Consider the following 12,624-nt stretch of genomic DNA (forward strand, 5'->3'; position numbering starts at 1 on the left):
GTGTGTAGAAAGACAAAATCACCGTTTTATTCACATACTCTTATGATGAATGGTTACTTCATTTAAATTTAAGAATTTCATCTTGTGTCCGTATTGAACTGAGAATAACAGAGAAGTAAACTTAAAAGGGCCACCTGTTCAATACAAAATGTGTTATGCTGATTGCAACATTTTACTTGATACTAGTTTTGACGCTGATATGCGTCATCTTCAGCCAATCTTGGAAAAAGGCATTTATACATATGTGTATATATGAGTTGTGTTTTTTTAATAAATATATATATATACTCATTATAACATTACACTTGAAGACATAGTTAAAATAATACAAGTTACAGCTAAAATGAAACACAAATGAGTTAAAATCCTGATAGTCACTATTCAAGCAACACTCTGAACACTTTAAAAAGGTCATGTTATACTTTTTCGTTCAAGTTCAAACTTTTGAGAGTCCTGGGTTCGACCTTGAGTAACACATTTTTTCATTAGATAAAAATCTGTTTTTGACTAGTATGCGTTGGTCGAATTGCGTAAGAAATTCCTCTGTGAAGGATCAAAGTCAATCTTGAAAAACTTGTATACAGTCACTTGCATTCAGATAATCGAGATTGTCAAGTCTGGTGGAAACCGTGTTACAACAAAATCCACAAGAAAATTTCACAGTTCAATGCGGACCTGAAGTATAGGAAAGAAAATGGCTTTTTAGAATTGAATCGAAGGAAGAACAGAAAGAAATTACGTGACGTATGAGACACTCGCCTCATAGGGCGCGTTATGTGACATGCATGCTGAGAGGAAAGAACTAGTGTAATGACAAGCTTGAGTAAGGGAAGCGATGTAAGCTGAGGTAGGAGGGAAGAGGTGTGGATGGAAAGGCATAAGGAACAAGAAGGGGAGGGGATCTAGGGAGGTTGACGTGGTTGAGGCACGTAGCATAAGAGAGTATTACGCATGATACTAAAAAGCGAGATGTTATTTGGAATATTAATGTTTTTAAGAAACATAATAAGAAAATCGAATAAGTTCTTTGGTTTTTCGGAAATATCGTTTAAATTTAAGCCTGAATTAAAATATTGATCTAAATGTATATAACAACTTTGAGTAGCGTCCAGCAAGGGACCTGTATTTAGAACCTCTTATACCTCGATATCTTGATTTATCTCAGTAAAGGTATGTTTTTCTTTCATATGTTGACCCACTGCCGAAAATGTTATGTTTTGCAGCATTAACGTGTTCTGCATATCTGATTTTAATGCTATGTCCAGTTTGACATACATATGAGCAGCTACAGTCCTTGCAACAAAACCTGTTGACTTCTGAATTTGAAAAAGAATTTTGCTTATTTATTGAGGTAGAGTTATGTAATATCTCCAAACTTCTATTGTTAGTAAGAAAGGATATATTAGCATTATGCTTTTTGAAGATGTTAGTGACGTTATTAACGTTTTTATTAAAAGTGAAGGTTGAAAACGTAATAGAACTGGGTTTTTCTCTTGGCAAGGTAGTTTTTCAGTGGTACCTGAATTTGTTAATTATTCTTTCTATAAAAGTATCTTTGAAGCCATTAAATTTAGCTATAGAACGGATAATGTTTAATTCCTTCTTAAGATTAGCCTTGGACATGGGAATCTTGAACGCACGGTCTACTAGGCTATTGTATGTGGCGCTTTTGTGTTTCAGAGGATGTAATGAGTCTTGCTGTATACTAGTCGGTGTTTGGGTTGGTTTTCTATAAATACTATACGTAAAAGAAGAAGGAAGTCTATTTATTGTTAAATCCAGAAAGTTGATCGATCTGTTAGTTTCTGACTCTAAGGTAAATTTAATGTGCTGATCCTATTGAGGTTTTTAAGGGTAGAAGGGTAAAACGTTTGTCTAGGATTATAAAAGTGTTGTCTAGTACCTGGCCCAAAACTGAATATTAGCAAGTTTAATATAGTTATCAAATGCGGTATGCTCAAAAAAATCTAAATAAATTTCAGCCATAATCCCCGAGGCTGGTGACCCCATTGCCTTGTCTTGTTTATAAACAACATTGTCGAAAGTAAAGTAGTTATTGTTGAATAAGAATTTTAAAATTGTCATGAAGTCATGAAATTCAAGTTTGCTCAATTGACTGTTAGCATGTAGGTTTTTTCAATAATCGGAAAAGTAAGCTAGTTTTTATACTTGGATACATGTTAACAATATTGAAGGAATGCATAGTGTGGTAAGGTTGAAGTTTGAAATTATCTAATTTCTTGACTAATTTAGTATTCTTAATAGATTTATTTGAAGAAAACTTATAGTGTTTTCTAAGAAATTGCTGAATTAATTGAGACAATCTATATAAGGGGCTTGGTCTGTAGTTAATAATGGGTCGAATGGGAAGACTGGTCTTGTGGACTTTAAGAAGTGCTCTTGCCATTGGCAAACCCGGGTTCATATTCTTTAATTTATCTTGTTCAGTAAAAAGAAAAGATGTGTTCTTTAAAATCTGTTTTAAATGATGTTGAATTGTATAGGATCTTTCTTAATTACTGAAAAGGTATCATTGTCAAAAATGTTCTTAAGTTTTTTTGGAGGTAATCGGTTTTGTTCATGATGACTGTCGTGTTTCCCTTATCAGCTTTTGTAATAATAAGTTGGTTATCTTTAATTTTCTTTTTGAGTTTTAGGATGTGCTTTCTTTCGGTGAAGGTTTTAATATTGTTAGTGTTAGAAGGCATGGTTCTTTTTTTGGAAATTTTTTAAAATTTAACTGCCTTCTTACATCTATTCCGATTTCGTCTTGTAAATCGTGTGGCATTTTATTGATAGCGACTTCCGACTCAACGAGCTTGGAAGCCACATTGGCTGAGTTGGAGAGGGGCCAATCATGCTTTGGGCCTTTCGAAAGAATTACTTTTTCTTCATCATCTAAATCAGTTTCAGAGAGATTGACGATCGGTGGGTGAAATTGTACTAATGTATCACTAGTAGAACTAGAATTTCTATTGATCTTGGAAGAGTTTGCTTGATGCTACTTTATTTTTGAGTGCTTCAAGTTTCTTTTCTAATGTTATCTGTTTTTTAGACAGTGTATTGAATATTTTACATTGAACTTGATCCTGAAAAATATTCCACTGAGCTCTTGTAAGTAAGGCCATGGCCTCGAGGTAAGCCTCATACAGGTAGTGATTTAAGGAGGATTTTTTCTTATAGAGAAAATTCATCTCATTTTTTAGCCAAAGTCTATAAGTTCTAACAAGGGAACATCGGCAATGGTCAAGTCGCTGATCGCAATGAAACTTGGAAAACACATTGAGGTACGCGTAAAAACGATGTCGGCATCAATTTTGGGTGCCAACATTCATTAGGGCGTTAACTACGGGGCCTAAAAGTTGCGACATTTCAAACTCCGCGCGATCAGCGATGAATATCTGCTGGCCAATGCTAAGCCTGCACACTGCTTGCTTGGAGACACGCCTCTGCACCTCCTCCCCCCCACGCTCCAATCGGTTCGCCACCGCACGTTTCCCTTTGCTCCGCGCTTGCCGGCTGCTTAGCTGTTCAACGGGACCGGCTCTATACTTTGCTTCTTTTCGTACTATAATTATTGAAATACTTTAAATAACGTTCCGTTTCACACATAATGATAATGAATAACCTACACTAATATACCCGTATTTTATTCAAATGTCATATTTTCATTTCTGCTAATTCCGGTGAGTTGTCACATTCGTGGGTACAACTCCGAGTTAAGTACCACCGGGCATGGTCAAACGTGGGATGGGGTACTGCGTCCCACCTACGCTTAAATTATTATTTACTCCTAAAACGCCTTAAAGCTGTCGGTAGTGTCCTTTAGATTTGACATATGGAATTAATTAAATTAAATTAAATCGCCCACCACTAAATAAATCTCCCACCTTTAAACAACGTTAAATACCTTTTTATGTAAAGAAATTACGTGCCCGGATAGAGGATCTCATTGAATGTAATGAGATTCGGTATCTTGGGATAACGAAACCTGGTTATAGGTCCAGATCATCTTTTTATGTCCGCTTCCCCCCCATTTTGTGTACGCTATCAGTTGTGTCATAACGAAACGACATTGCGGACTAAAACAACAACAATTATAAACTCCGAGTTTGAAACTACTGTTATTTTCCGTATTGCGTACTCTGGTATAAGGAATAGGCCTATAGGTAGAATGTTTTTATTTGTGCTTGTACTGAACGATTTATTCATGTTTTTCAGTGACAGGCACAACACATTTCAATTGCAGCAGTGTTTGTTGAATATAAATAAATTTAATGCATAGGCAACTTTGATATGAGTATGACATGGAATGTAGTAAAGTTTGACGTAATAAGAAAAGCCTTGAAAAATAAAAAAGATGTGCATGTATATATGCAGTAGATATACAGTAATCACAGGCAGGCCTGTAGTCTTCCTGTACCGGTACTTTTGCGTTATAGCTGACGAAGGTCCATGTATTCAACAAGTACCGATATTAAAGTATCACACTACCGTCTTCTGGGTATAATGGCAGTTACATACAAAAAAGTTAAATGGCTATTGTACGAACTGGTACAACAACATACAATTACAAGCCAACACAATAAAGGACTCCGTATACATTACATCGGGCAAACTCCCCGCCAGTAACTGATAGTAAACAAAAATAATCTTTGGTCTATTCGAAACATTAAAAAATAGTGAAAAGAAAACCGAAACAAAACACAATTAACAACAGGCACCATACTTTTTTTTTTTTTTTTTTTTTTTTTTTGCTAATTGCTTTACGTCGCACCGATACAGATAGGTTTTATGGCGACGATGGTATAGGAATGGCCTAGGAGTCGGAAGGAAGGGGCCGTAGCCTTAATTAAGGTACAACCCCAGCATTTGCCTGGTGTGAAAATGGGAAACCACGCAAAACCATCTTCAGGGCTGCCGACAGTGGGATTTGAACCCACAATCTCCCGGATGCAAGCTCACAGTCGTGCGCCTCTAACCGCACGGCCATCTCGCCAGGTGCAAACGTTTTCATAAACATTTCAGAAAACGTAAACTGACTAATACAATGTGGAAATTACAAAGGAGAGATATGAGGAAGGCTGATAGAGTACCCAAAGTGTAGCACTGGTTCTCTTCGTCAGCTAAGAAAACGGGCTAGCGTGGGGTGAAGGGAAACGTGCGGTGGCGAACCAATTGGAGCGTGGAGGGGAGGAGGTTCAGAGGTGCGTCTCCAAGCACGCAGTGTGCAGGCTTAGCATTGGCCAGCAGGTATTCATCGCTGATCATGCTGAATTTGAAATGTCGCAACTTTTAGGCCCCGTAGTTAACGCCCTAATGAATGTTGGCACCCAAAATTAATGCCGACATCGTTTTTACGTGTACCTCAATGTGTTTTCCAAGTTTCATCGTGATCAGCGTTTTAACCATTGCCGATGTTTCCTTGTAAGTTGAACTCCATGTTAATGGAAACATGTTGTTTTGTGACACCTTTTTAAAAACTGGGTGTCAGGTATTGTGTAATACATTTTTTAATGAATTTGATATCTTCGTCTAACTTACCAATTTCAATTTTTAAGCCTAAATATTGATAGGTTATCGACGTTGCCTGGTTGGCTGCCTCATTTAAATTTAAGAATTTCATCTTGTGTCTGTATTGAACTGAGAATAACAGAGAAGTAAATTTAAAAGGTCCACCTTTTCAATACAAAATATGTTATGCTGATTACAACATTTTACTTGGTAATAGTTTTGATGATGATATGAGTCGTCTTCAGCCTATCTTGGGAAAACGCATTTATACAGATGTAGACCTATATACATATTTAAAAAAAAAATACACAACTCATTATAACATTACCCTTGAAGACACAGTTAAAATAATACTAGTTACAGCTGAAATGAAACATAAAACTTCTTGTAATCACGAGTTAAAATTCTGATAGTTTACTCTTCTGATGAATGGTTAATATGTATAGTTTAGCTACTAAAACTTTTATTTATATATTTGTGTTGGAAGTTGAAGAATACAAACTAAGGATTCAACAGAGTTTGCCGAAGGGTGAAGTAACCAGCGTTAATGAAGAGTGGAAGGCCTTCAAAGACACCTTTGTGGGAGAAGCCAAAAACCTATGTGGAGTTAACAAGTTCTATCAAAAGAAAAACGGAGACAACAGCGGTGAAAGAAAGAAACCAAATAAACAAGCCACTGGACAAGGAAAAACAAAAACAGGGACAAGAACGAAATGAACAAGAAATACAGAGACTACAAAGAGTATACAGGAACAAAAAAACTTGCTGTAAAGAACATTGTAAGGGAAGAAAAAGAGAAGAAATGGATTGAGTTTGCAGACAAACTGGAAGAGGACAGTAGAGGAAATATGAAATTGCTATACAGAGTCATGAAAAACAAGCGAAGGGATCAAGAGACCATAAAAGCAATAGAACGTGATGATGGAACTCTGGCACAAGAAGAGGGAGAAATTAAACAAGAACTCAAGATCTATTTCGAAAAGCTGCTGGATGGAGATACAGAAAACATAACGGATAGAGGAGAGCCAAGTCGAACCACAACTGAACCACCAATTACATGGCTTGAGGTTGAAAATACGCTCAAGAGCATGAAGAAAGGAAAGGCAGTGGGCATAGATGAACTAAGTGCAGATATGCTGAAAGCAGTGGGAATTCCAGGAATCCAATGGCTCTACAGACTGCTCAACAAGGTATGGGAGGAAAATACTATTCCTGAGGACTGGATGATGGGCATCATTGTACCTCTGTTCAAGAATGGAAGCCGACAAAAATGTACTAATTACCGTGGTATCACACTACTGTCTCATGTCCTGAAAATATTGGAAAAAATAATAGAGACCAGAATCAGAGATATTGTTAACCCTAGAACTGCTGCAGGATTTTCTGTCAAATGCTGCAGTTATTTTCCTCAACATACACCATGAAAATAAAATCATGCCTGTAATCACATATTAATCCTAAGAAATCCATATTATATACCAATAGAAAGCTTAAAGACTGATCTAAATGAAGATAATACAAATAACAAAAAATATTGCCACGATTTCTAACTATCGTAAAATGCAATTCAAATTTTTTTTAGACAAAGGAAACTGTTGAAATATTTTGCTCAAATAAAGGAATTTGTGATAGATAATTTATTTCTGAAACATGATATTCTGAAATGAACAAGTATTTTCTTACGTATTCCTCCACATTTATCCACTTTTCATTTCGTTTGCAAAATAAAACTCAAATTTTCATCGAAACGAATTTGAGTTCTTTTCACAAATTTCGAACCTACAGCTTATCTTAGTTTTCTTTAGGTCAATTTCTTCTTTCCTGTGTTCTGATCAAATTCCTTATAACAATCTACAAAAATATCAACAGTTCATACTCATCCCTTCGCTGGTTTCTTCAAATATTGACGCACTGCCAATAATAACATAACCTGCACCGACTTGAACATCATACCGGTCATCGGAAATTCCCATTACTTCCAAGGCACCTTGTACTTCGCTGTCACTTTCACTATTTTCAGGAATAATTTTCTCGTTGGAATTAAAACAATAACCACTGTCACCATCAGTATTGTCACTAAGATCTTCGAAAATAGAGCGCTTGATTTCAGCATCGTCAACAAAGCGGGCTGCCATCTTGATTCTAAGAACATGTGAAAGTATTTTCACTTCTACAGCTAAATAAACTTGTCCAGACCGATGTTTGTGTTTCAAAGACTTTCAATATTGAAGATAAAAGTATAAGTATTCAGCTGGTACCTTTATTATTGCCATCTGGTGACCAATTATAAACCTACGGCGGAAGAACGACACAGTCTCTCAGAAAGACGATCGCACTTGACGAAAGAGTGCACAGTCTTCCAGAAAGACGGTCCGCAGTTCTAGGGTTGAACCAATTTTGGAAGAAGAGCAGTATGGTTTCAGACCAGGAAGGTCAACTACAGACCTTATATTTGCAATTAGGATTCTAATGGAAAAATACTGGGAGAAGAACAAGCCTTTTTTCTAATATTTTTGTACATTGAGAAAGCATACGACAGTGTACCATGGGAAAGAATTTGGCAATGCATGAAAGAACTTCAAGTGCGAGACAGCCTCATAGACAAAGTGAAAATGTTGTATAGTGGGAATAGAAGCTGTATTTGCCCTGAAGATGGTTTTCCGTGGTTTCCCATTTTCACACCAGGCAAATGCTGGGGCTGTACCTTAATTAAGGCCACGGCCGCTTCCTTCCAACTCCTAGGCCTTTCCCATCCCATCGTCGCCATAAGACCTATCTGTGTCGGTGCGACGTAAAGCAAATAGCAAAAAAAAAAAAAGAAGCTGTATTCAAGTAGGATGTGGTTTGTCGGACTGGTTTGAAACAAAGAGAGGAGTGCAGCAGGGCAGCTCATTGTCACCACTTCTATTTATTATTGTGATGGATGTAGTAATGAAATCTATTAAAAGGAAAGAATATGGAGATATCAAAGCCTTCACATTTGCAGATGATGTTGCGATTTGGAATGACTCAGAAGAGGAATTGGGAGAGAGAATGCAAAGCTGGAATGAGGAGTTTAAGAAATCTGGTTTAAACATCAGTAAGACCCTAATGAAAGTGTACGGCGAAGGAGCAGAACCAATAGTCATGTTAAATGAAGCCCAACTGGACAGCGTTCCAGTTTTCAAATACTTCGGTAACGTTATATCAAATGACAACCTAGCAAAACATGAGGTGAACAATCGAATCAATAAGGCAACACAATTTTACCACCAGGTAAGACACCTGCTGTGGGATGAGCAAATACCCATGAAAACAAAAATGACATTGTACAAGTCCTATTATACACCAATTCTTACATACAGTCTCGAAACCACAACACTGACCAATAGGGATAATTCCAAACTTCAGGCAGCTGAAATGAAATTCCTACGCACTATGATCCAGAAAACCAGGAAAGACAAGATTAGGAATGAGAAAATTAGAGAAGTAGGAATAGATGATTCTCTCCTCAATAAGATTCAGATATCAAGACTGAAGTGGTTTGGTCACATGAAAAGGATGCCAGTAAACAGAACTGCAAGGAAGGAATTAGACAGAAAAGTAGAAGGAAGACGACCCGTGGGAAGGCCACGAAGGAAATAGATAGATTTAGTTAAGAATGATGTACTGCTGAGAGGTCATGATTGGGACAAGTTGGTGGAGGAGGAATGGTACAATGACAGGATTAAATGGAGGAGGTTCATATACCACACCTGGGGAAACTGGAGATTGTTTAGGATGATGATGATGTTGGAAGTTACCAAACATGCTGAAACTAAAGAATATAAATTGAAGCAGTTGGAGAGAATATCTCATTTCACTACAAAATATTATGTTATTAATTATTGAAAAACAGAAGTTGTTAGAAAAGTTCAGCTCCTTGGCTGAATGGTCAGTGTTGTGGCCTTCGGTTCAGTCCCAGGTTTGATTCCTGAGTCAGGGATTTTAGTTATGTCTGGTTAATTCCTCGGTGCGGAGATTGGATGTTTGCGTTTGTTGTAATACACACTTCATCATATACACACAACACACCACACCCCATTAACAGTCACCACACAGATACACGCAATAGTAAACATCCCTCCACATAAGGTTGGTGTCAGGATGAGCATCTGAAGGTAAAACAGGGTGTTCCACATGTGTGACACAGTTTGCATTTGCGACCATACCAGGATGTAGAAAGAATGGTGGTGATGGTGGTAAAATATAACTTTTATATAGCTATGGTGTTTAGACAGTTTGATTCGACACCAGTTAGGCTGCCTGCACATCAGTTTTGACATTGTATTTTACTTCATCAGGTGGCAGAGAAAGTTGATATTGTTTGGTTGACTTTCGTCAATCCTGTGTTATAGGGGTAGTGTGCCCTATAATGCCCTGGTCGCTATCAAGCAAATGCTGAGAACTGACCAAGTACATTATAGTGGACAAACATACTTACCAAATCGTAAGTAACCTTTGGCACATAGCTTACCTGACTCGTAAATCCTCTTCTTCAGCACAGCATAGCTCAATCGGAGATAGGGAAATTGGGTGAAAATGGGTCAGCGTGACGACAACAAAAAAATTAAAGAGGAATTGTACGTTCAGGTTATAAACTAACACAAGCTAAAATAAGAAAAACGTGAGCTGCAAATTCACTTAAATAACACTATTACCAAAATGAGAGTCTAATTTCTTGTATATAAATTAATAAGCAAATTTTACACAAATGATCTTTCTTTTACAGTTAGTAATGATAAAAATAAACTTCGATCGACGTTCGAAGCGCTGTGGGAGAACCCTAGCATTGCAATTCTTAAATGCCGCAGCAACCAGAGAAAGGCTAACCTCCAACAAAATAAAACCAATGATGAATTTATGGATGGCTAAATCGCATGCACAAATAACATAAAAAAATTTCGCTAGTGATTTTATGCCACAGGACTTAAGGTTAGCACACGCACTTAAAAACTAAGACATGCAATACAACTATCTCCCATGGAAGATTCGAACTCGAGACTACAGAAAGTCCTGCAACAACCCTAATTATAATACAGAAACACTTTATTTACAAAGCGCAGACAGATCATGAATCTCCAAAGACACGTACTAACGGTACAGGCAGCCGTGTATAAATTTTACTTTCAAGCAACAGTAAGAATCAGGTGAACGATCCCTTCCTTTTGACAGAGACATTATTGTTCCAGCAGACGTGTAGAGAATTCCCCAGCAGTGACGTCAGAACGCTTTGCTTTTCTTGTTTGCAAGACAAGGAGCCTGCCCGAACCGAGGGGCCATGATAAGACAGCCATAAATTACAGGCGGCTGACAGCTGGTAAACAAACCACTAGCGAACTATCATTCAAATGATACTAGCCCATTAAAATTACAAATTGCCATGCTCTCTTATTAATACAACTCACATGTAATTGCCACCTGTCTACTCATTCTATACAGTGCAAACACAGCACTCTAATCTGTTCATGACTCAAGCTCAATTGGAGCGTTTATTCATATACTTCCTCGTGCACTTTATCTGCACACATAACTCATTTCGCAGCTTATGCCTGCATTCATTGTGCTATTTAGGGCTTTATCCATTGTTTCTGGGCTTATCAAACATATATCTTATTTCTTACTTATTTCTGCATAAATTCATGACCAACCCGATTTCGTGCTAGATTCCAAGTGCATTAAAGAAAATATAGAAGATCTTGTAGTATTCCGTCTGACAAGAAACCACAAATATCTACACATGCCTCATGCATCTAGCTAGGCCCTAAGAATCTTGGTCTGCCTATAAAAAACTGAGATAGCTGCAGTCGCTTAAGTGCGGCCAGTATCCAGTAATCGGGGGATAGTGGGTTCGAGCCCCACTGTCGGCAGCCCTGAAGATGGTTTTCCGTGGTTTCCCATTTTCACACCGGGCAAATGCCGGGGCTTTACCTTAATTAAGGCCATGGCCGTTTCCTTCCAATTCCTAGGCCTTTCCTATCTCATCGTCACCATAAGACCTATCTGTGTCAGTGCGACGTAAAGCAAATAGCAAAAAAATAATAATCTGAGACTGCGTAAGTTTTTGGTAGATGAAATTATACGACCCTTATTTCCTTGACTGAAGACATTATGTACAAGAAGTTATGATACCAATGGAAACAAAATGTGAAACATAGCATGCAAAAATTTAAATTATCATACGTGCGCGAGTCCTGGGCATAAATCTATGTACAAGTGCCCGAGGACACATTTATTATTTACATACTGGCCTTAGGGGTTAATTCATTATTAAAATCCTGTCATTAGCCTATCTCTGCTTCATGCTGAGAAATTACATTTGGTCTGACCTGCATCTGTGATTACATCTGAGCAGTTCCCCTGCAGACCTGATATTTAGCACGCCATGCTAACATTGTTGACGGACAACAGCAGTCGGGGGTTCGTGACTGGTGACATCATGAGCCTCTGCATTGTTCAGCTCAATACTTGTACTGGTGAGTTGATCGCCGCCTCCTCGTTGTTTACGGTGCCTCGACAGGATGTGAAGCACGCTGCCAGTGGGTCCTCGCTCGTGCCTCTCTGCGGTGAAGGATGTCCTGTTGTTCCGCTCATACTACTGCCCCAGCGTGATGAATTGGCAGTATCAGGTGAACTTGTGATGTTAGAGAACTGCAAGGAAAAGCCATGTTATAAAGTGTTCTTATTTCGATGCCTAGGTTCCCCTCTTGCCTTCTGACTTAATCCCTTAAATATCTTGACTCTCCTTTAGTTTTATCTTTATGAAAACGGTCACACAATCCTCAGTAGCAATGGAACCTACACTTGACCGAAATTAATCTGGAAGAATTGAAATAATACTGTTTTTCCGAGCATACACTAGCTTGTAACACTAATTGAGAACACGTTAGCATCAGATTGTTATATACAACTTTGCGTGGAGAAGTTAATGACAAAGAAATATTTAAAACAAAATCAATTCAATCAATTTGCTGTAAAGTTTCTATTGACATCTCACAAGGTTGTTACTTACATGTCACAAGGACAATGCCGTCTCTAACTGCAATGCATGGAGACAAAGGCTGTCTTCTTGACGTTGAGTTGCCGTGAGAC

General features: G+C 37.8%; 1 protein-coding gene across 12 annotated transcripts in view; it reads left to right on the plus strand.

The window, feature by feature from the left end:
* Positions 1-12,624, plus strand: part of tmod (tropomodulin) — a 547,878-nt gene that overhangs the window by 465,173 nt on the left and 70,081 nt on the right. The window lies entirely within an intron of this gene.

Source organism: Anabrus simplex, chromosome 1 (assembly GCF_040414725.1).
Source record: "Anabrus simplex isolate iqAnaSimp1 chromosome 1, ASM4041472v1, whole genome shotgun sequence".
Taxonomy (NCBI): Eukaryota; Metazoa; Arthropoda; class Insecta; order Orthoptera; family Tettigoniidae; genus Anabrus; species Anabrus simplex.